Here is a 22,730-nt window from a genome sequence, read left to right as displayed (position 1 = left end):
ATTACTTTTCCTTTTACTTCTTTTGAGACCGACTTGTTGTGGTCGTGTAATGTGGCCCCATCCCAGCTCCATCCAAATTCCTGGGGCTTTATCAAGATCTTTCAGTTGCTTTGCCAAGAGTTGGATGTCACACCTTCTCAAACTCTTTTTCTATATCTTTTTGTTTTGACCAAGCCTGGGACTACCAAAAAGAAAGCTTCTTGGGTTTCTTTCAGGTCTGTCCAAAGGCACAAAGTTTTTTCTATGTACGATGTGTCTTTTAGGGATTTTAAGAACTACTTCTTCAAGGTCCGAGCTGTTGAGGGAGCTCGACCATTTTTCTTAGAGTCGAATGGTGAACCTGCCTTCCCCTTATGTTGGCAAAAGAAAGTTGTAGTTTCTAGATATACGTGGGAAATGCTTGATGAGGTTGAGCAGGCTTTTGTGACTTTGTTGGAGGGGATTTGGGGACAACCTCCTCATCTTGACACAAAGAGATTTTTAGGAGACCCTTCCCTTGTCCGAGCCGAGCTAGGTAATGGTCAACTTCTTTTGGCTTACTTGTTTCTTGTTTTCTATTTCTTCCAGCTTTGTAACTTTGTATTGTTTGTATTTTTCAGAAATGATTAAAAATAATGACTCCATGAGGGCCTTTTAAAAGGCGAGGAAGGCTACAGCTGCCCAGAACATCTCGGCCAAGGTGACTGGGGAAGGATCCTCTCATGCTCTGCCAAAGCCATCAGTACCAGGCTCTCCTGGACCGAGGAGGATGATTCCTACCCCTTGGGTTCATTTGGTCGATCCTTCCCAGACTTCTGCTGCAACCTCTTCTCCTACTGGCGCTCCTCCTCCAAAAAGACAGAAAACAGCTGAGCCCTTCAACCTGGATGCCCCCGATTTTAATGCTGTCGAGTTTGTTGATCAGCAAATTGGTCCCTATGGTACCATTCCTACTGACGATATTTCTCTTCTTCGTCATTTGGATTTTATTACTCGGAGCAGCATCAAGATGGCACATATAGGGGCAGCTTTATATCGGACTGCCCAGGACCTTCCTATTCACGCAACAAAGGCCTTTATGGAGGAAGCCAAGTTGGAGTTCGACCAGATGAAGGGTTTGAAGGAAGAGCTCGAGGTGAAAGTGGCCAAGTTCGAGAAAGAGTTGGAGGGGGGAGAAAACTCGGGCTATTGCCTTGGCGGCTTCTGCCAAGTTGTCTGAAGATATGGCATTGAAGTATAAGGAGAGCTATGTCACAACTTATAGGGAGATTATGGGTCTTAGGGAGGATTTGGAGTTTGCCCGAGCTAACTATGCCGAGCTTCAGGGTCATCTTGTAGGCAGTATAAATGCTGCTTATGAGAATTTGAAAGATCAAGTTCGAGTTCTTGCACCCGAGATTGACCTTACTCTCTTTAGCTTGGATAACGTTGTAAAGGATGGTAAGATTATCCCTGATGACCCTGATGATGATGATGTCGAACCTCCTCCTGTACCTTCTACCAAAGTCTCTGTTGCCCCGCCTTCTTCAACTCTGGCAACTGAAGTCGGTCAACCTGAGTCTGATCCTGATGTCCAGATCCTGAACCGGGATGATGGGATGGTAGATGCGGTACCTTTTCAGACTCGGCCTCCTTCTCCTCGGGATACAGCTACTGGGAAGTCCTTGGATCCTCTCTAATTATTTCTGGTGCATTTGTGTATAGCTCGACCTGTGGGCTTTGAACTCTTTTTGTAATTTGTAGTCTTGACTTGTGGATATTTTGGTTGCTTTTCTGTTAGCAACTTTATTTTTAGAAAAAATAAAGTAGTTTTTTAGGCTCTTGGGGTCGACTTCAGGTGGCCTCTTGAGTCTTATTATTATAACAACCTTGTTTCTTTTTGTGATATGCTTGTCTGCACCTTTCTGACACCTTCTGGAATCTTGGGAGTGTTGGAGCCTTGTTGTCCAATCTCTTTTGATTTCCTTTTGTGTTTTATTTTCTATTTTAGTTGAGGCTAGCTTCGTGCAACTAGTCTTCTTTGCCTTCTCTTGATATGGTGCCTGTAATTTGATTTTCTTGAGGTCATGGCTTTCTGGGTCCGACTTGGGTCCCTTATAGCGCCTGCCTTTTGTTGTCCGACTTCTTAAACTTGGTCATGTTTTGAAGCTATTTCTAGTAATCCCTTTTGCTTGGACATTGGCAAGTCTCTTCCTATGGATTATAACTTTTAGTAGCCTTGCCGAGTTGTCTTTGTTGTGTCGGTCTCTTCTGAGTTATTTCTAGTGATCCATTTTTTTCTTGAACTTTGGTCAGGTCTCTTTTGTGGATTATTTTTTCATAACTTTTGGTTTGGGCCGACTTCATCATGTCGGTCCCTTCTAAGTTATTTCTAGTAATCCATTTTTTCTTGGACCTTGGTCAGGTCTCTTTTATGGATTACTTTTTCATAACTTTTGGTTTGGGCTGACTTCATCATGTTGGTCCCTTTTAAGTTATTTCTAGTAATCCTCTTTATTTGGATCCTTGTCAGGTCTCTTTTAGGGATTTACCTTTATAACTTTGTGATTTTATTGGGCCGACTTCATCGTGTCGGTCCTTTCTAAGTTATTTTTAGTAATCCTCTTTTTTTTGGACCCTTGTCAGGTCTCTTTTAGGGATTTACTTTCATAACTTTATGATTTTGTTTGGCCGACTTCATCATGTCGGCCCCTTCTAAGTTATTTTTAGTAATCCTCTTTTTTTTTTTACCCTTGTCAGGTCTCTTTTAGGGATTTACTTTTATAACTTTGTGATTTTGTTGGGCCGACTTCATCATGTCGGTCCCTTCTAAGTTATTTTTAGTAATCCTCTTTTTTAGGGCTGGCCAGGCCTCTTTCTAGGGATTTATTTTTTATAACTTTGGTTATTGTGGTCGACTTGTCCAACTTCTTTACGTCAGTCTGTCTTTAAGTTATTTTTAGCAACCCAGTTTATTAAGACCTCGTCAGGTCTTTCTATGGATCACTTTTGATAACTACTTGCATTATTCTATTTTTGTTGCCTTTTCATCTTTGCTGATTTTGTAGAAATTGGGTTTGATCCCCGTTTGGTCGACCTTTTGATGAATTTGGTTTTTGTTCATACCCCGGGTCGAGCTATCCGACCCGGGATGATCGGCGACAAAGCGACCAACCTCTTCAGGTCAGACTATCTGACCTCTTCTCAAAAAGAGCTCGGCCAAATCGACAGGAAGGCCCAAGAAGGCCCAAACAGAGGAACACGACCCAAATCCAAAGGCCGTCCAAGCCTATAGAGATAAGGGCGGTTCCCTTGAAGATAAGCTGACTTCAACTCAAAGATAAAGATAAGATAAGATAACTAACTTATCTTATCTAGAAAGGTCACTCTACAACCACTATAAATACACTGGAGCACCCAGGTATAACTCATACTCTGATTCTACATAAAACCTACTTAATACCCGTGCTAACTTAAGCATCGGAGTCTCTTGCAGGTATCCCCACCCTCCGGTGACCAAGGATCAGCAGTGCAGCCAGTCCAATAAGTCGGGCGCGGCGGCTCCGGCCACCATCAACAAGTCGGACACAACAGCTCCAACCAGCACAGAAGATCTCAACCGAGATCGACCTCTAGTTTCAGGTAACCCTCGGAACATTGGCGCTGTTACCGGGGAACCTGGAAGTCATCCCATCACCATCGCGGACGGCCATGACAACGACCACGATTCAGATCTAGAAAACAGAACACCGCACAAGAACGCGGACACTACATTGAAGGATGCTCCGGAATCCAACAGAGACAAAAACTCATCAAATCCGGGAGCAATAGAAGCGTTTCAAGATCGCTTAAAGCAACTTGAGAAAGTAACCCAACAACAACGAGAGATCGGAAAAGATCTGCAAAGAGAGGTACGGCGACGTCGAGAATTGGAAGAAAAACTACAGCAATTAGAAGCCGATCTCAAATCAAAAGCTCCTCGGACCGCTCTTGAGGAAAATTCACGCAAAGAACAAGATCCATTCACCAGAAAAATCATGAAAACCAAAATTCCAAAAGACTTCAAGCTCCCGGATATAATTTTGTATGATGGCACCACAGATCCCAACCATCATCTCAGCAATTTCAAAAGCAGAATGTACCATACCGACGCCTCAGATGCCGTTCGCTGCAAAGCTTTTCCAACAACTCTCACGAAGACAGCAATCAGATGGTTTGACAACCTACCTCCAAAGTCCATCTCAAACTTTGATGACCTGACCAAAAAGTTCCTAGCCAGATTCTCCATCCAGAAAGATAAGGCCAAACACGCCCCCAGTTTACTAGGGATCAAGCAAGGAGATCGGGAGAGCCTCCGCAACTACATGGAGAGATTTAACAAAACATGCATGGACATACAAAGCTTACCAACAGAGGCCGCCATCATGGGACTCATCAACGGCCTACGAGAGGGACCTTTTAGCCAGTCTATATCAAAAAAGTACCCGACCTCCTTAGACAAAGTACAGGAACGAGCAGAAAAATATATCAACATGGAAGAAAATGCTCGGTTAGGAGAAACCTCTAAATATGGGGCCCCCTACCGAGATAAAGACAAGGAATCCAAAAGGAAAGAAGATCGACAAGGAGAGAAAATCAAAAAATACCATAATTACACTCCTCTCAGGGCATCCATGGTCGACGTATACAAAGAAGTCTGCCATACAGAGAAAATCCCCCCAGCGCGGCCACTCAAAGGCAAAAGGGGAGGAGGAAACCGGAAGGAATATTGTGAATACCATCGAGTCTGAGGGCACTCCATCAACGAGTGCTTCGACTTAAAGAATATCATAGAAAAATTGGCGAGAGAAGGAAAATTAGATCGATTTCTGGCTACCCGAGATGATGACCAAAGAAAGAGACGAAGGGACGAAGATGACGGACGAGCTGAATGATCACCTCGGACACCAGAAAGACACATCCACATGATACACGGCGGATTTGCAGGAGGTGGGATCTCCAAATCATCCCAAAAAAGATATCTCAAAGAAGTATATCACGTCGAGGGAAAGGAGGAAGCACCCGACATCCCTGCGATAACATTCACTAAAGAGGACGCATCCGGCATCATCTCGGGACACGACGATCCCATGGTCATCACTATCATACTGGCAAACGCCAATCTACACCGTACATTAGTAGACCAAGGGAGTTCAGCCGACATCTTATTCAAAACAGCCTTCGACAAACTCGGCTTAGACGAAAAGGAGCTTAGAGCATACCCGAACAGTCTGTTTGGACTAGGAGATACCCTGGTACAACCACTGGGATACGTATCGCTACACACAACCTTCGGAAAAGAGAACCAATCTAGGACCCTCAAAATAGACTACATTATGGTCGACGTAAGTTCAGCCTACAATGCTCTAATAGGTCGGACAACACTCAATCAACTCGGCACAATAGTCTCGACCCCGCATCTATGCATGAAATTCCCAACTACAGAAGAGATAGCTACAATAAAAGCAGATCAAAAGATGGCGCGCCGCTGTTATAACGAAAGTCTAAACCTCAGAGGTAGAGGAGAAGAGTTTCATACAATTGAACTTGGCAGAGTTCAGCAACGAGAAGAACTCCGTCCGCAGCCAGAAGGTGAGATAGAGAAGATTCAGATCGGAGACACCTCGGATAAAACAACTAATATCGGCACGATCCTAAGAGGAGACTCAAAAGACTTACTGATACAATTCTTACGAGATAATGTTGATCTCTTCGCATGGAAATCTGCAGACATGCCAGGCATAGACCCTAAGCTAATGTGTCATAAGTTAGCGGTCTACCCAGGATCTCGGCCGGTGCAACAGAGACGAAGAAAACTTGGGACAAAGTGATCCCAAGCAGTGGAAGAACAAGTATAAGCACTACTGGAGGCAGGATTCATAAGAGAAGTCAAATATCCACTATGGCTAGCCAACGTCGTCTTGGTGAAAAAAATCAAATGGGAAGTGGCGAATGTGCACCGATTACACCGATCTCAACAAAGCCTGCCCAAAAGATCCATACCCACTCCCAAGTATCGACGCTCTGGTAGATGCTTCCTCCGGATATAGATACCTCTTGTTTATGGACGCATACTCGGGATACAACCAAATCCCATGTATCCACCAGATCAAGAAAAGACCTTGTTCTTAACACCGAAAGCAAATTACTGCTACATCGTGATGCCTTTCGGTCTTAAGAACGCATGAGCTACTTATCAAAGGCTAATGAATAAATTCTTCTCAGATCACATCGGAAAAATCATGGAAGTCTATGTGTATGACATGTTGATAAAGACACAAAGCGAAGATACATTATTGTCCGACCTGGCTCAAGTGTTCGACACTATAAGGAAGCATGACATGCGACTCAATCCCGCAAAATGCACCTTTACAGTAGAAGCAGGAAAATTCTTAGGGTTCATGCTCACACAAAAAGGAATTGAAGCAAACCCAGATAAATGTCAAGCTATACTCAGCATGAAGAGCCCCACCTGTGTCAAAGAAGTACAGTAACTCAACGGGAGATTGGCCGCCCTATCCAGATTCTTAGCAGGAGCAGCGATAAGGTCTCTCCCCTTCTATGCCACTTTAAGGAAGGGAAAGAAGTTCGAATGGACAACAGAATGTGAACAAGCCTTTCAAGACTTCAAGAAATTTTTAGGACGGCCGCCTACCCTATATCGACCCCGAAAAGGAGAACCGCTCATATTGTATCTCGCAGTAGGAAGCCGGGCAATAGCCTCAGCACTAGTCAGAGAAGACGAAAGTGGGCAACAACCCGTCTACTTCATAAGCAAAGCGCTACAAGGATCCGAGCTGAACTACCAGAAAATAGAAAAGTTTGCCTACACCCTCATTCTAACATCTCGACGACTTCACCCGTACTTCCAGGCTCACACCATTAAGGTCCGAACTAACCAGCCCATAAAAGCAATATTGCAGAAAACAGATTTAGCAGGCAGAATTTTACAATGGGCAGTAGAGTTATCAGAGTTTGACCTCCAGTACGAACCTCGGACGGCCATCAAATCGCAGTATCTGGCCGACTTCATCGCAGAATTCACAGATGCCCTGGAAACCCCCACAGAATGGAATCTCTATGTGGACGGTTCTTCAAATAAAACTGGAAGCGGCGCAGGCATGATAATAGAAAGCAATCAAGGAACCCAAGTTGAGCTCTCCCTCAAGTTCGGGTTCCCGGCCTCAAACAACCAAGCGGAATATGAAGCATTATTAGCTGGTTTGAAGCTGGCTAAAGAGGTTGGAGCTCAGAAACTCAACATTTACAGCGATTCACAAGTAGTCACCTCACAGATAACAGGGAGCTATCAAGTCAAAGACCCTACCATGAAAAAGTATTTGGATAAAACCAAGGAACAGCTCGGACAGCTCGAGGAATATAAGATCTGCCACATACCCCGCTGTTCCGAGGGTTACCTGAAACTGGAGGTCGATCTCGGATGAGATCCTTGGTGCTGGTCGGAGATGACGTGTCCGACTGGCTGGTGGCGGCCGGAGCTGTTGTGTCCGACTTGTTGGACTTGCTGCACTGCTGATCCTTGGCCACCGGAGGGTGGGGGGTACCTGCAAGAGACTCCGATGCTTAAGTTAGCACGGGTATTAAGCAGGTTTTATGTAGAATCAGAGTATGAGTTATACCTAGGTGCTCCAGTATATTTATAGTGTTAAGATGTGACCTTCGTTGGATAAGATAAGTTAGTTATCTCATCTTATCTTTATCTTTAGAGTTGAGGTCAGCGTATCTTCATTGGAACTGCCCTTATCTCTATAGGCTTAGGCCGCCTTAGGATTTGGATCGTGTTCCTCTATTTGGGCCTTTTTCTGGGCTCTCTTGTTGATTTGGCCGAGCTCTCTGAGAAGAGGTCGGATAGTCTGACCTGAAGAGGTCGGTCGCTTTATCTCCAATCATCCCAGGTCGAATAACTCGACCCAGGGTATGAACAGTGCCCCTACTTGAGCTCGGTCTTCTTTTTGAGGTCGAGTCCTTGATTGAAGTCGAACTCAAGCACTTTTGTCGATTCCTTTCTTTGTAGAGTCTTTTTTGAATGTAGAACATTTTTCTCTAAAAGCGAGCGCTTTTATATCGGCGCTTTGGAAACGTGCGAGGTTTTAATGCCTTTATTAACATTAATTGCCCCGTTTCCCTTAGGCTCTCTTTATTTTGATTTTGCAAATCCAGAAACGGTTTCTCTCCTTCGGCCCTTTCGTAACTTCTTCGCATTTCTCCCTTCATTCTCTCGCTCTCAACTTTTCTTTGTGTTTGTTCTACTTCACCTCCGTTGGTGCTTCACTTTGAGAGACGATTTCCTGCCCCGGCTTTCATCTTTCTTCAGAACTTTCCTCCTTTTTCCAGGTTTGGTTTCTACTTTCTGCTTTCTTACTTCTTTTGCCGCTTTGGCCTTTGATTTTTGATAAAGTTTTGGTTTTGCTTGAATCCTTGTTTGAAAAACTTGAATCTTTTTGCATTTGTCGTGCCTGTTTGTCACCGTGTGCTCTGGAGTTTCTTCATCTTCTGCATGATTGCTTTTGCTTAATGCTTTTAGGGTTTTCGCATGCTATCGTCTTTTCTGTTTGTGCTTTTGATGGTGGTTTTCGCCTAATTCTGAGAAAGGTTGTGTCTTTGGTGTTTTTCTGCATTGTTGACGTTTGACAGTGCTTTCGCTGGTAGACTGTAGAAAGATAGTTGCTTTGATGACTTTTGCGTTTTTTTAACTTGATGGACGAAATGCTTGCTACTTTAGGTCTTCTTTCCTTGTTTTGGGAGATAATGGGGTGTAGGTTTTTCCTAGAAACCTTGCTTTGTTATCGCCTCCAAAGGATGCCCCAGGACTTTTGGTTTGAGTCTTGGGATTTTCCTTTTGTTTATCCGCCCGTCGAGGTGTTTTGACCCGTGCCCGAGATATTTTTGAGTAATCCGCTCTTCTTTTCTTTTGTAGGATCTTAGTTGACCTCATGTCTTCCCGAAATAACGTCGTAGCGATGCCTTCCCAAGTCCCTGCGGGTATGGCCGATTGGGTGGACTCCATGGTTCTCATGTGTGTCTCGCTGGCTGACTCTGAGTTTTGTTCTCAGCTTAGGCAGTTTCACAGCATCTGTAGTAACTCTGGTGATGAGAAGAATTATGAGCTTGTTCCTCCTTCCTCTGATGAGAGAGTCTATTTCTCGACTCAAGTTGTTGACAATCGCCCTTTCTTTTATGCTTACGATTTTTTCTTTGGTCAACTTGGAATTACTCTTCCCTTTACTCCATTTGAAATTGACCTGTTATGGTCTTGTAATGTTGCCCCTTCTCAACTTCACCCCAACTCCTGGGGTTTTATTAAAATCTTCCAATTGTTGTGTAATAGTTTTGGTATTCCTGCTTCCCAATCTCTCTTTTTCTATTTGTTTGTCTTGACTAAGCCTGGTGTGGTGAAAAAGAAGTCAGCTTGGGTCTCCTTCCGTTCTACCCAAGGAAAGAAAGTTTTTTCCATATTTGACGAATCGTTTCGGGATTTTAAAAACTATTTTTTCAAGGTCCGAGCTGTTAAAGGATCTCGACCCTTTTTCTTGGATGAAAATGATGAGCCCGCCTTTCCCCTAGAGTGGCAGAAGGATGTTAGGGTCTCCAGGTACTCTTGGGACATGTTGGATGAGGCTGAGCGAGCCTTTGTGACTGTTTTAGAGGAGCGTTGGGGTCAGCCTCCCCATCTCGACACAAAGAAATTTCTAACCAATCCTTCTCTTCTTCAATCTGAACTGGGTATCTTGTGTTTCCTTTACTATTTGTCTTATGATGCTTGTAGTTGTATTCTCGACTTGTTTGATTTGTAGCTTGACTTCTATTTTATTTGCAGAGGTAATGAAGAACAATGAGTCTATGAAAGCTTTTAAAAGGGCACAGAAGGCGACTGCTGCCAGGAATGTTGCCGCCCGGGCTGCTGGGGAGGGGTCCTCTCAGCCCCGCGAGAAGTCGGCCGTGCCGAGCTCTCCCAGGGTGAATAAGGCGATCCCGATACCTCGGGATCGTTTGGTGGATCCTCCTTCTTCTTCTGCGGCTCCATCCACCGCTCCTCCGAGTAAAAAGCAAAAGACTTCTGAGCCTTTTGACCTCAACGCTCCTGACTTCAATGCCATTGAGTTTATAGATCAACAAATTGGGCCATATGGTACCATTCCCATGGATGATGTGTCCATTCTCCATCATTTGGAGTTTATGGCTCAGAATCATGTGAGGATGGCCTTTATGTCGGCTGCACTTCATCGTACTGCCCAGAATGGCCTTTATGTCGGCTCAGAATCTTCCTCTCCACGCTACCAAGGCGTTTATGGAGGAGGCAAAACGAGAGTTTGACCAGATGAAAGGTTTGAAGGAGGAGCTCGAGGTGAAGGTGGTCAAATTGGAGAAGGACCTCGAAAATGAGAAGGCGAGTTCTGAGGCGCTGGCTGCTTCCTTGAGGTTGGCTGAGGATGCGGCCATGATGCACAAGGACAGCTATGTGACTTCCTATAGGGAGGGAAGGCGCCTAAGGGAAGAGCTCGACAATGCCCGGGAGGATTATGCTGAGCTCCAAGGTCATCTTGTTGGCAGCGTAACTGCTGCTTACGAGAACTTGAAAGAACAAGTCCGAATTATTGCTCCCGAGGCCGATCTTACCCTTTTTAGCTTGGATAATGTTGTCAGAGATGGCAAGATTGTCCCTGATGATGAGGGTGATGATGATGAAGTTGTTCCTCCCCTTGTGTCTTCCACCAAAGCGTCGACTTCTTCCGCTCCTCCTGTTGTGCCTGACCTGGATTGCCAGATCCTGAATCGGGAGGATGGGACTGTTGATGCGGTGCCGATTCAAGCTCGCCCTCCTTCTCCTGGTCCTGATGTCGCCAAAAAAGCTCATGATGCTGCTGAGAAAACTTCTGATGTTTGTTGATTGTAGTTGGCCCGGCTTGTGGGCGTTTTTTGAAACTTTATTAAGATGTTGAGTTTTTAGTTGCTTTCCTAGCAACTTTTTATTTTAAAAAACAGACAAGTAGCTTGCTACCCTTTGGGTAGTCAGTGTTGGTGGCCCTTCGAGACCTTTATAACTTTATATAAAACCTGCTGATGTTGAACTCTCCCAATTCGAACTTCTTAAGTTTTTGACTCTTTGTAGCTGTAGGGGTCCAATTTGGTTTTCTTGCTTTGCATGTGTTCTTTAGTGCCTTGTGACCGACTTCTTTGCGTTGGTCCTCTGATAGACTCCTTTTTGTAATCCTCTTTCTTGGACCTTCGTGAGGTCTCTTTCAGGGATTGCTTGGATTTTTGTAGTGGATCGACCTCGTTGGGTCGACTTCTTCTAAGTTATTTCGTAATCCTCTTTCTTGGACCTTTGTTAGGTCTCTTTCAGGGATTACTTTTATAACTTGTCTTTTGTAGGAGGTCGACTTCGTTAGGTCGATCTCTTCTAAGTTATTTCGTAATCCTCTTTCTTGGACCTTTGTTAGGTCTCTTTCAGGGATTACTTTTATAACTTGTCTTTTGTAGGAGGTCGACTTCGTTAGGTCGATCTCTTCTAAGTTATTTCGTAATCCTCTTTCTTGGACCTTTGTTAGGTCTCTTTCAGGGATTACTTTTATAACTTGTCTTTTGTAGGAGGTCAACTTCTTTAGGTCGATCTCTTCTAAGTTATTTCGTAATCCTCTTTCTTGGACCTTTGTTAGGTCTCTTTCAGGGATTACTTTTATAACTTGTCTTTTGTAGGAGGTCGACTTCGTTAGGTCGACTTCTTCCTAGATTATTTCTGTAATCCTCTTTTTTGGATCTTTGTCGGGTCTCTTTCAGGGATTACTTTTATAACCATTTCATCTTGGGCTGACTTTGTTAGGTCGAGACTTTCTAAGTTAAAGTAATCCTCTTTAATAGGGTTGGCCAGACCTCTTTCCAAGGTTTACTTGTAACTTGGGTTGACTTGGTCCGACTTCTAAACGCCGGCCAGTCTTTAAGTTGTTTTATTAGCTATCCGTAAGACCTCGTCAGGTTCTTTTTTAGATTGCTTTCTATAACTTCTTACATTATTCTGTGTTCATCTTTGCCGATTTGTAGAAAGTGGTTGGCATCTTAGCTCGTCCTTTGGGTGAATCGCGTTTTCACCTTTATCGGACGAGTCATCTTTATCGTGGTCGTGCAGTGAAATTGTTTTTCACTTTCTGCCGACCTGTAGCTTTATAATCGGATGATGAATACTTTAGATTAATGCGTCTTGAAATCTTTGTAGAATACCTAGATAAATTTTATTCAAAGAAAATGCGAATATATACATGTGGGAATTTTCTCATCCTCTTAAGTTGGGTATGATCTATGTCTCAACCTGGTGCCTCATTAAAAAACCTTTTCAGGAAAAAGAGTGCATCCACTGGTGAGATCCTTTACCTTTTCTAACTGTAGTACCTTCTTAGGTTGCAGGCGTGCCATGACCTTGGAAGCTCCCGTCCGTCGAGTTCGGACACTCTGTAATAGCCCTTCCCAAGTACTTCTATGACTCGGTATGGTCCTTTCCAATTGGCTGCCAGCTTTCTCTCTCCGGGTCGAGTTGTTCCGATGTCGTTTCGGATTAGGATGAGGTCGTTTTCAGCGAAACTTCTTGGTACTACCCTTTGGTTATATCTAGAAGCCATTCGGCATTTTAGAGCTTCTTCTCTGATCCGAGCTCTTTCCTGGACCTCAGGTAGTAGGTCGAGTTCTTCCCTCTAGAGTTGGGAGTTTGCTCCCTCATTATAATGGACTGCCCTATGCGATCCTTCCTCAATTTCTACTGGAATCATTGCCTCCGTTCCGTATGTTAACCGGAATGGGGATTCCTTTGTGGTGGAATGTGGCGTCGTTCGATATGCCCATAGGACTTGTGGGAGTTCCTCTGCCCAGGCTCTCTTCGCATCCTGTAATCTCCGTTTTAACCCTGCCAATATGACTTTGTTGGCGGCTTCGGCCTGTCTGTTAGCTTGGGGGTGTTCGACAGAGGTGTACTGGTGCTTTATATTCAAGTCGGCTACTAATTTTCTGAAGCCCGCATCTGTGAATTGAGTGCCATTGTCTGTGGTTATTGAGTACGGGACCCCAAATCTTGTGACAATGTTTCTGTATAAGAATTTTCGGCTTCTTTGGGAAGTGGCATTGGCTAATGGTTCTGCTTCGATCTACTTTGTAAAGTAATCTACCCCTACTATGAGGAATTTAACCTGCCCTGATCCCTGGGGAAAGGGGCCGAGAAGGTCGAGTCCCCATTTTGCAAAAGGCCAAGGCGCAGTCACGCTGATGAGTTCTTCTGGTGGGGCGATGTGGAAATTGGCGTGTTTCTGACATGGAGGACATGTCTTTACGAATTCTGTAGATTCTTTCTGTAAAGTTGGCCAGTAAAACCCTGCCCAGAGTATCTTTTTGGCAAGAGGCCGTGCTCCGAGATGATTGCCGCAAATGCCGCTGTGTACCTCTTCTAACACTTCCTTAGTGTGGGAGGTCGGTACGCACTTTAGTAATGGGACCGAGATCCCTCTTTTGTATAGGATGTTGTTTATGATGGTGTAGTACTGTGCCTCCCTTTTTAGCTTCTTTGCTTCCTTTTCTTCTGCGGGGAGCGTTCCTGTTTTGAGGTAGTTAATTATGGGGATCATCCATCCTTGGTCCTGACCTGTTATGGTTAGGACTTTTTTCGTTTCCGAGATTGATGGGTTCTGTGGCATTTCCTGGATGAGGCTTCTATTATTGCCCCCTGGTTTGGTGCTGGCCAATTTTGAGAGTGCGTCAGCTCGAGCATTTTGCTCACGGGGTATGTGGCATATCTTGTATTCCCCGATTTGTTCGAGCTGTTGCTTGGTCTTATCCCGATATCTTTTCATGGTGGGATCTTTGGCTTGGTAGCTCCCTGCTATCTGTGATATGACCACTTGCGAATCACTATAAATGTTAAGTTTTCGAGCTCCCACCTCTTCAGCTAGTTTTAGACCAGCTAGCAATGCTTCGTATTCTGCCTGGTTATTTGAAGCCGGGAATCCAAATTTGAGGGAGAGCTCAACTTGGGTTCCCTGGTTTCTTTCTATTATAACTCCTGCGCCACTTCCTGTTTTATTTGAAGAACCATCCACATATAGATTCCACTCTATGGGGGCTTCTAGGGCATCTGTGAATTCGGCGATAAAATCGGTCAGGTATTGTGATTTGATGGCGATCCGAGCTTCATATTGGAGGTCAAATTCTGACAGCTCGACTGCCCATTGTAGAATTCTGCCTGCTAAATCTATTTTCTGCAGTATTCCCTTTAAGGGCTGATTAGTTCGAACTTTAATGGTGTGGGCCTGGAAGTAGGGGCGGAGTCGCCGAGATGTTAAAACGAGAGTGTAAGCAAATTTTTCTATTTTCTGATAGTTCAACTCGAATCCCTACAGTGCTTTGCTAACGAAGTAGATGGGTTGTTGCCCGTTTTCGCTTTCTCGGACCAGTGCTGATGCTACTGCCTTGTCTCCTACTGCAAGATATAGTATGAGTGGTTCTCCTTCTTGAGGTCGGGATAGGATAGGTGGCTGTCCTAAGAACTTCTTAAAGTCTTGGAACGCTTGTTCGCATTCTGTCGTCCACTCGAACTGCTTTCCCTTTCTTAAAGTAGCATAGAAGGGGAGAGATCTTATTGCGGCTCCTGCTAAGAATCGGGATAGGGCGGCCAACCTCCCGTTGAGTTGTTGTACTTCTTTTACGCAGGTTGGGCTTTTCATGTTGAGTATGGCCTGGTGGTGCACGAAATTGTGATGTCCAGGCTCAAACAATCCCCGGCAACGTGAGCAACTTGGTGCTCTGATCTCAATACATAATTGTCACAACTTCGATACAACTAACCAGCAAGTGCACTGGGTCGTCCAAGTAATACCTTACGTGAGTAAGGGTCGAATCCCACAGAGATTGTTGGTATGAAGCAAGCTATGGTCACCTTGTAAATCTCAGTCAGGCAGATATAAAGTGATAATGGTGTTTTCGAATATTATATAGTAAAATAGGGATAGAGATACTTATGTAAATCATTGGTAGGAATTTCAGATAAGCGAATGGAGATGCTTTTCGTTCCTCTGAACCTCTGCTTTCCTGCTATCTTCATCCAATCAGTCTTACTCCTTTCCATGGCTGGCTTTATGCAAGGGCATCACCGTTGTCAGTGGCTACATCCCCTCCTCTCAGTGAATAATATGCTCACGCACCCTGTCACGGCATGGCTATTCATCTGTCGGTTCCCGATCATGCTGGAATAGGATTCACCCTCCTTTTGCGTCTGTCACTAACGCCCAGCACTCGCGAGTTTGAAGCTCGTCACAGTCATTCAATCATTGAATCCTACTCGGAATACCACAGACAAGGTTTAGACTTTCCGGATTCTCTTGAATGCCGCCATCATTCTAGCTTACGCCACGAAGATTCTGGTTAGGAGATCTAAGAGATACTCATTCTAGCTTAATTCATGTAGAACAGAAGTGTTTGTCAGGCACGCGTTCATAAGGGAGAAGGATGATGAGCGTCACACATAATCATCACCTTCATCACGTTCTTGGGTGCGAATGGATATCTTAGAAGCGAAATAAGAAGAATTGAATAGAAAACAGTAGTACTTTGCATTAATCTTTGAGGAACAGCAGAGCTCCACACCTTAATCTATGGAGTGTAGAAACTCTACCGTATGAGAATACATAAGTGAAGGTCCAGGCATGGCCGTGTGGCCAGCCCCTATGGTCTAAGAACAATGCGTTCAAAGATGGTCTGAAAGACGCCTAATACACTAGTAAAAGGTCCTATTTATAATAAACTAGCTACTAGGGTTTACATGAGTAAGTAATTGATGCATAAATCCACTTCCTGGGCCCACTTGGTGTGTGTTTGGGCTGAGCCTGAGTGTTACATGTGCAGAGGCCATTTGTGGAGTTGAACGCCAGTTTCTGTGCCAGTTTGGGCATTCAACTCTGGTTTTGGATCCTTTTCTGGCGCTGGACGCCAGATTTGGGCAGAAGGCTGGCGTTGAACTCCAGTTTACATCGTTAATTCTTGGCCAAAGTATGGACTATTATATATTTCTGGAAAGCCCTGGATGTCTACTTTCCAACGCAATTGGAAGCGCGCCATTTCGAGTTCTGTAGCTCCAGAAAATCCACTTTGAGTGCAGGGAGGTCAGAATCCAACAGCATCAGCAGTCCTTTTTCAACCTCTGAATCTGATTTCTGCTCAAGTCCCTCAATTTCAGCCAGAAAATACCTGAAATCATAGAAAAAACACACAAACTCATAGTAAAGTCCAGAAATGTGAATTTAACATAAAAACTAATAAAAACATCCCTAAAAGTAACTAGATCCTACTAAAAACATACTAAAAACAATGTCAAAAAGCGTATAAATTATCCGCTCATCACAACACCAAACTTAAATTGTTGCTTGTCCCCAAGCAACTGAAAATCAAATAGGATAAAAAGAAGAGAATATACTATAAATTCCAAACTATCAATGAAACATAGCTTCAATCATATGAGCGGGACTTATAGCTTTTTGCCTCTTGAATAGTTTTGGCATCTCACTTTATCCATTGAGGTTCAGAATGATTGGCATCTATAGGAACTTCAGATTTCGAATAGTGTTATTGACTCTCCTAGTTCAGTATGATGATTCTTGAACACAGCTTCTTTATGAGTCTTGGCCGTGGCCCTAAGCACTTTGTTTTCCAGTATTACCACCGGATACATAAATGTCACAGACACATAATTGGGTGAACCTTTTCAGATTGTGACTCAGCTTTGCTAAAGTCCCCAATTAGAGGTGTCCAGGGTTCTTAAGCACACTCTTCTTTTGCTTTGGACCTTGACTTTAACCGCTCAGTCTCAAGTTTTCACTTGACACCTACACGCCACAAGCACATGGTTAGGGACAGCTTGGTTTAGCCGCTTAGACCAGGATTTTATTCCTTTAGGCCCTCCTATCCACTGATGCTCAAAGCCTTGGGATCCTTTGTATTTGCCATTGCCTTTTGGTTTTAAGGGTTATTGGCTTTTTCTGCTTGCTTTTTGTTTTTCTTTCTATATTTTTTTTTTCTATTTTTTTTTCGCCCCCTTTTTTTTTCTGCAAGCTTTGTTCTTTGCTGCTTTTTCTTGCTTCAAGAATCATTTTTATGATTTTTCAGATTATCAAATAACATGTCTCCTAGTCATCATTCTTTCAAGAGCCAACATATTTAACATTCTTAAGCAACAACTTCAAAAGACATATGCACTGTTCAAGCATACATTCAGAAAACAAGAAGCATTGTCACCACATCAATATAATTAAGCTAAGTTCAAGGATAAATTCGAAACTCATGTACTTCTTGTTCTTTTGAATTAAAAAATTTTTCATTTAAGAGAGGTGATGGATTCATAGGACATTCATATCTTTAAGACAAAGTTACTAACTACTAATGATCATGTAATGAAGGCACAAACATAGATAAGCACATAACATAGAAAACGAAAAACAGAAGAAAGAAGAACAAGGAATGAATCCACCTTAGTGATGGTGGCGTTTTCTTCTTGAGGAACCAATGATGTCCTTGAGCTCTTCTATGTCTCTTCCTTGTCTTTGTTGCTCCTCCCTCATTGCTTTTTGATCTTCTCTTATTTCATGAAGCATGATGGAGTGCTCTTGATGTTCCACCCTTAGTTGTCCCATATTGGAACTCAATTCTTCTAGGGAGGTGTTGATGTGCTCCCAATAGTTTTGTGGAGGAAAGTGCATTTGAGGCATTTCCGGAATCTCATGGTGATGAGCTTCTTGCGCATCTTGAGCTCCATGACTGGGCTCTCTTGCTTGCTCCATCTTTTTCTTAGTGATGGGCTTTTCTTCTTTAATGAGGATATCTCCCTCTATGTCAATCCCAGCTGAATTGCATAGGTGGCAAATGAGGTGAGGAAAGGCTAACCTTGCCATGGTGGAGGACTTGTCAGCCACCTTGTAGAGTTCTTGAGGTATAATCTCATGAACTTCCACCTCTTCTCCAATCATGATGCTATGGATCATGATGGCCCGGTCTATAGTAACTTCAGACCGGTTGCTAGTGGGAATGATTGAGCATTGAATGAACTCCAACCATCCTCTAGCTATAGGCTTGAGGTCCAATCTTCTTAGTTGAACCGGCTTGCCTTTGGAGTCAACCTTCCATTGAGCTCCTTCTACACATATGTCCATAAGGACTTGGTCCAACCTTTGATCAAAGTTGACTCTCCTTGTGTAGGGGCGTGCGTTCTCTTCCATGTATGGCAAGTTGAACGCCAGCCTCACATTTTCCGGATTAAAATCTAAGTATTTCCCCCGAACCATTGTAACATAGTTCTTTGGATCCGGGTTCTTACTTTGATCATGGTTCTTGGTGATCCATGCATTGGCATAGAACTCTTGAACCATTAGGATGCCGACTTGTTGGATGGAATTTGTTAGAACTTCCCAACCTCTTTTTTGAATTTCATGTCGGATCTCCGGATACTCATTTCTTTTGAGTTTAAAAGGGACCTCAGGGATCACCTTCTTCTTGGCCACAACATCATAGAAGTGGTCTTGATGGGCTTTGGAGATGAATCTTTCCATCTCCCATGACTCGGATGTGGAAGCTTTTATCTTTCCTTTCCCTCTTCTAGAGGATTCTCCGGTCTTAGGTGCCATCAATGGTAATGGAAAAACAAAAAAGCTATGCTTTTACCACACCAAACTTAGAATATTGCTCGCCCTCGAGCAATAAACAAAAGAATAGAAGAAGAAGAAGAAGAAGAAATATGGAGAGGGAGAGGGAGATGTGGTTTCGGCTAAGTAGAGTGTAGAGGGGTGTGTTGTGTGAATTTGAGGAAGAATGGAGGGCTTTATATAGGGAAAGGAAGGGGGGAAGGTTTCGGCCATATGGGTGGGTTTGGGTGGGAAATTGGTTTTGAATTTTGAAGGTAGGTGGAGTTTATGAGGTAGGTTTATTGGGAAGAGTGGGTGGATGTGAGTGGTGAAGGTTTAGTGGGAAAGAGGGATGGAGGTGATTGGTGAGGGGTTTTTAGGGAAGAGTGTTTATGGGGTTGTGTGAAAGAGAGTGGTGAGAAGAAGTGAGTGGAGGTAGGTGGGGATCCTATGGGGTCCACATATCCTGAGTGGATCCTGTGGGGTCCACAGATCCTGAGTGGATCCTGTGGGGTCCACAGATCCTGAGGTTTTCAAGGATTTACATCCCTGCTCCCCTTAGGCATGTAAAAATGCCTTTGTATCCAACTCTGGGCGTTCAGCGCCAGGTTGGTGGCCATTTTGGGCGTTCAACGCCCAATTGTGTGCCATTTCTGGCGTTGAACGCCAGAACCATGCCTGTTCTGGCGTTCAGCGCCCAGAAGCTGCCCATTCTGGGCGTTCAGCGCCAGAACCATGCTCTGTTCTGGCGCTGAACGCCAGACAGATGCTCCTCCAGGGTGCGATTTTTCTTCTGCTGTTTTTGATTCCGTTTTCAATTTTTCTATTTATTTTGTGACTCCACATGATCATGAACCTAAGAAAACACAAAAAACAATAAAAATAAGAATTATATAAACATTGGGTTGCCTCCCAACAAGCACTTCTTTAATGTCAATAGCTTGACAGTGGGCTCTCATGGAGCCTCACAGATGTGCAGAGCTTTGTTGAAACTCTCCAACACCAAACTTAGAGTTTGGATATGGGAGTTCAACACCAAACTTAGAGTTTGACTGTGGGGGCTCTGGTTGACTCTGCTTTGAGAGAAGCTTTTCAAGCTTCCTCTCCATGGTTGCAGAGGGAAATCCTTGAGTTTTGAATACAAGGGAGTTCTCATTCCATTGAAGGACTATTTCACCTCTGTCAACATCAATCACAGCTCTTGCTGTGGCCAGGAAAGGTCTTCCTAGGATGATGGATTCATCCTCTTCCTTTCCAGTGTCCAGGACTATGAAATCAGTAGGTATGTAAAGGCCCTCAACCTTTACTAATACATCTTCTACTTGTCCATAAGCCTGTCTTCTTGAGCTGTCTGCCATCTCTAGTGAGATTTTAGCAGCTTGCACCCCATAGATTCCCAGTTTCTATATTACAGAGAGGGGCATGAGGTTTATTCCTGAACCAAGGTCACACAGAGCCTTAAAGATCATGGTGCCTATGGTACAAGGGATTATGAACTTTCCAGGATCCTGTCTCTTCTGAGGCAATGTCAGTTGATCCAGATCACTTAGTTCATTGATGAACAAGGGAGGTTCAACTTCCCATGTATCAATGCCAAATAATTTGGCATTCAGCTTCATGATTGCACCAAGAAACTTGGCAGTTTGCTCTTCAGTAACATCCTCATTCTCTTCAAAAGAGGAATACTCATCAGAGCTCATGAAGGGCATAAGGAGGTTCAATGGAATCTCTATGGTCTCTAGATGAGCCTCAGACTCCTTTGGTTCCTCAGAGGGAAGCTCCTTATTGATCACTGGATGTCCTAGGAGGTCCTCCTCCTTGGGATTCACGTCCTCTCCTCTCCTCAGAGGTTCGGCCATGGCGCTTATGTCAATGGCCTTGCACTCTCCTTTTGGGTTCTCTTCTGTATTGCTTGGGAGAGTACTAGGAGGGATTTCAGTGATCCTTTTACTCAGCTGGCCCACTTGTGCTTCCAGATTTCTAATGGAAGACCTTGTTTCATTCATGAAACTTACAGTGGCCTTAGATAGATCAGAGACTAGATTTGCTAAATTAGAAGCATTTTGTTCAGAGTTCTCTGTCTGTTGCTGAGTTGATGATAGAAAAGGTTTGCTATTGCTAAACCTGTTTCTTCCACCATTATTAAAGCCTTGTTGAGGCTTTTGATCCTTCCATGAGAAATTTGGATGATTTCTCCATGTTGAGTTATAGGTGTTTCCATAAGGTTCACCTAAGTAATTTACCTCTGCTATTGCAGGGTTCTCAGGATCATAGGCTTCTTCTTCAGAAGATGCCTCTTGAGTACTGTTGGATGCAGCTTGCATTCCATGCAGACTCTGAGAAATCATATTGACTTGCTGAGTCAATATTTTATTCTGAGCCAATATGGCATTCAGAGTATCAACCTCAAGAACTCCCTTCTTCATAGGCGTCCCATTACTCACAGGATTTCTTTCAGAAGTGTACATGAACTGGTTATTAGCAACCATGTCAATGAGTTCTTGAGCTTCTGCAGGCTTTTTCTTTAGGTGAATGGATCCACCTGCAGAGGTGTCCAGTGACATCTTTGATAGTTCAGATAAACCATCATAGAATATATCCAGGATGGTCCATTCTGAAAGCATGTCAGAAGGACACTTTTTGGTCAACTGTTTGTATCTTTCCCAAGCTTCATAGAGGGATTCACCTTCTTTCTGTCTGAAGGTTTGAACATCAGCTCTAAGCTTGCTCAGCTTTTGAGGAGGAAAGTACTTGGCTAAGAAAGCCGTGACCAGCTTATCCCGAGAGTTCAGGCTGTCTTTAGGTTGAGAATCCAACCATAATCTAGCTCTGTCTCTTACAGCAAAAGGGAAAAGCATGAGCCTGTAGACTTCAGGATCTACTCCATTAGTCTTAACAGTATCACATATCTGCAAGAATTCAGTTAAGAACTAAAAAGGATCTTCAGATGGAAGTCCATGAAACTTGCAGTTCTGCTGCATCAGAGAAACTAATTGAGGTTTCAGCTCAAAGTTGTTTGCTCCAATGGCAGGTATGGAGATGCTTCTTCCATGTAAATTGGAATTAGGTGCAGTAAAGTCACCAAGCATCTTCCTTGCATTATTATTATTTTCGGCTGCCATCTCCTCTGCCTGTTCGAAAATTTCTGAAAGGTTATCTCTGGATTGTTGTATTTTAGCTTCTCTTAATTTTCTCTTCAGAGTCCTTTCAGGTTCTGGATCTGCTTCCACAAGAATGTTCTTATCCTTGCTCCTGCTCATATGACAAAGAAGAAGGCACAGAAAAATAATAATAATAATAGAGATCCTTTATACCACAGTATAGGGATCCCTGTGTGAGTGGAAGAAGAGGGGGAGACAAAGAATGTAATATAATGGAAGAAACACAACTGTGAGGATGGAAGAGAGATGAAATGAGATGTTAGGATATGAATGAATAAATAGAATGAGATGGGGGAGGAATAATTTTCGAAAATTATTTTTGAAAAGGAGTTAGTGATTTTTGAAAATCGTTTTTGAAAAATATTTAGTAATTTTTTTCAAAAAATTTTTTTGAAAATAGAAATAAAAATAATTAGTTAATTAAAAAGAAATTTTTGAAAAAGGGGGAGGTATTTTCGAAAATTAGAAAGGGAGAATTAGTTAGGTGGTTTTGAAAAAGTTAAGAAACAAACAAAAAGTTAGTTAGTTAGTTGAAACAAATTTTGAAAAGATAGGAAGTTAGGAGGTTAGGAAAGATATTTTGAAAAGATATTTTTGAAAAAGATAAGATAAGAAGATATTTTTGAAAAGATATGATAGAATTAGTTTTGAAAAAGATTTTATTTTTAAAATCACAATTAATGACTTGATTCATAAGAAATCACAAGATATGATTCTAGAACTTAAAGTTTGAATCTTTCTTAACAAGTAAGTAACAAACTTGAAATTTTTGAATCAAAACATTAATTGATTAGTTATTTTCGAAATTTTTATATAAAAATAAGAAAAAGATTTTTGAAAAATATTTTTGGAATTTTCGAAAATAACTAAGAATTTTGAAAAAGATTTGATTTTTGAAAAAGATTTTGAA

General features: G+C 43.0%; 1 non-coding gene and 1 pseudogene across 1 annotated transcript; both read left to right on the top strand.

Annotated features, from left to right (window-relative positions):
* The first annotated feature begins 396 nt into the window (after positions 1 to 396).
* On the top strand, positions 397 to 1,198 carry LOC148562636 (uncharacterized; annotated as a pseudogene).
* Positions 1,199 to 21,277: 20,079 nt separating this feature from the next.
* Positions 21,278 to 21,385, top strand: LOC148562635 (small nucleolar RNA R71). The gene has a single exon (XR_015887405.1). It is a non-coding gene; the product is annotated as a small nucleolar RNA R71 (small nucleolar RNA).
* The last annotated feature ends 1,345 nt before the right edge of the window (positions 21,386 to 22,730 follow it).

The sequence above is a fragment of the Arachis ipaensis genome, chromosome B6, assembly GCF_059453495.1.
Source record: "Arachis ipaensis isolate K30076 ecotype BB chromosome B6, ASM5945349v1, whole genome shotgun sequence".
Lineage (NCBI taxonomy): Eukaryota > Viridiplantae > Streptophyta > Magnoliopsida > Fabales > Fabaceae > Arachis > Arachis ipaensis.
This window is presented reverse-complemented; position numbering and strand designations above follow the sequence as displayed.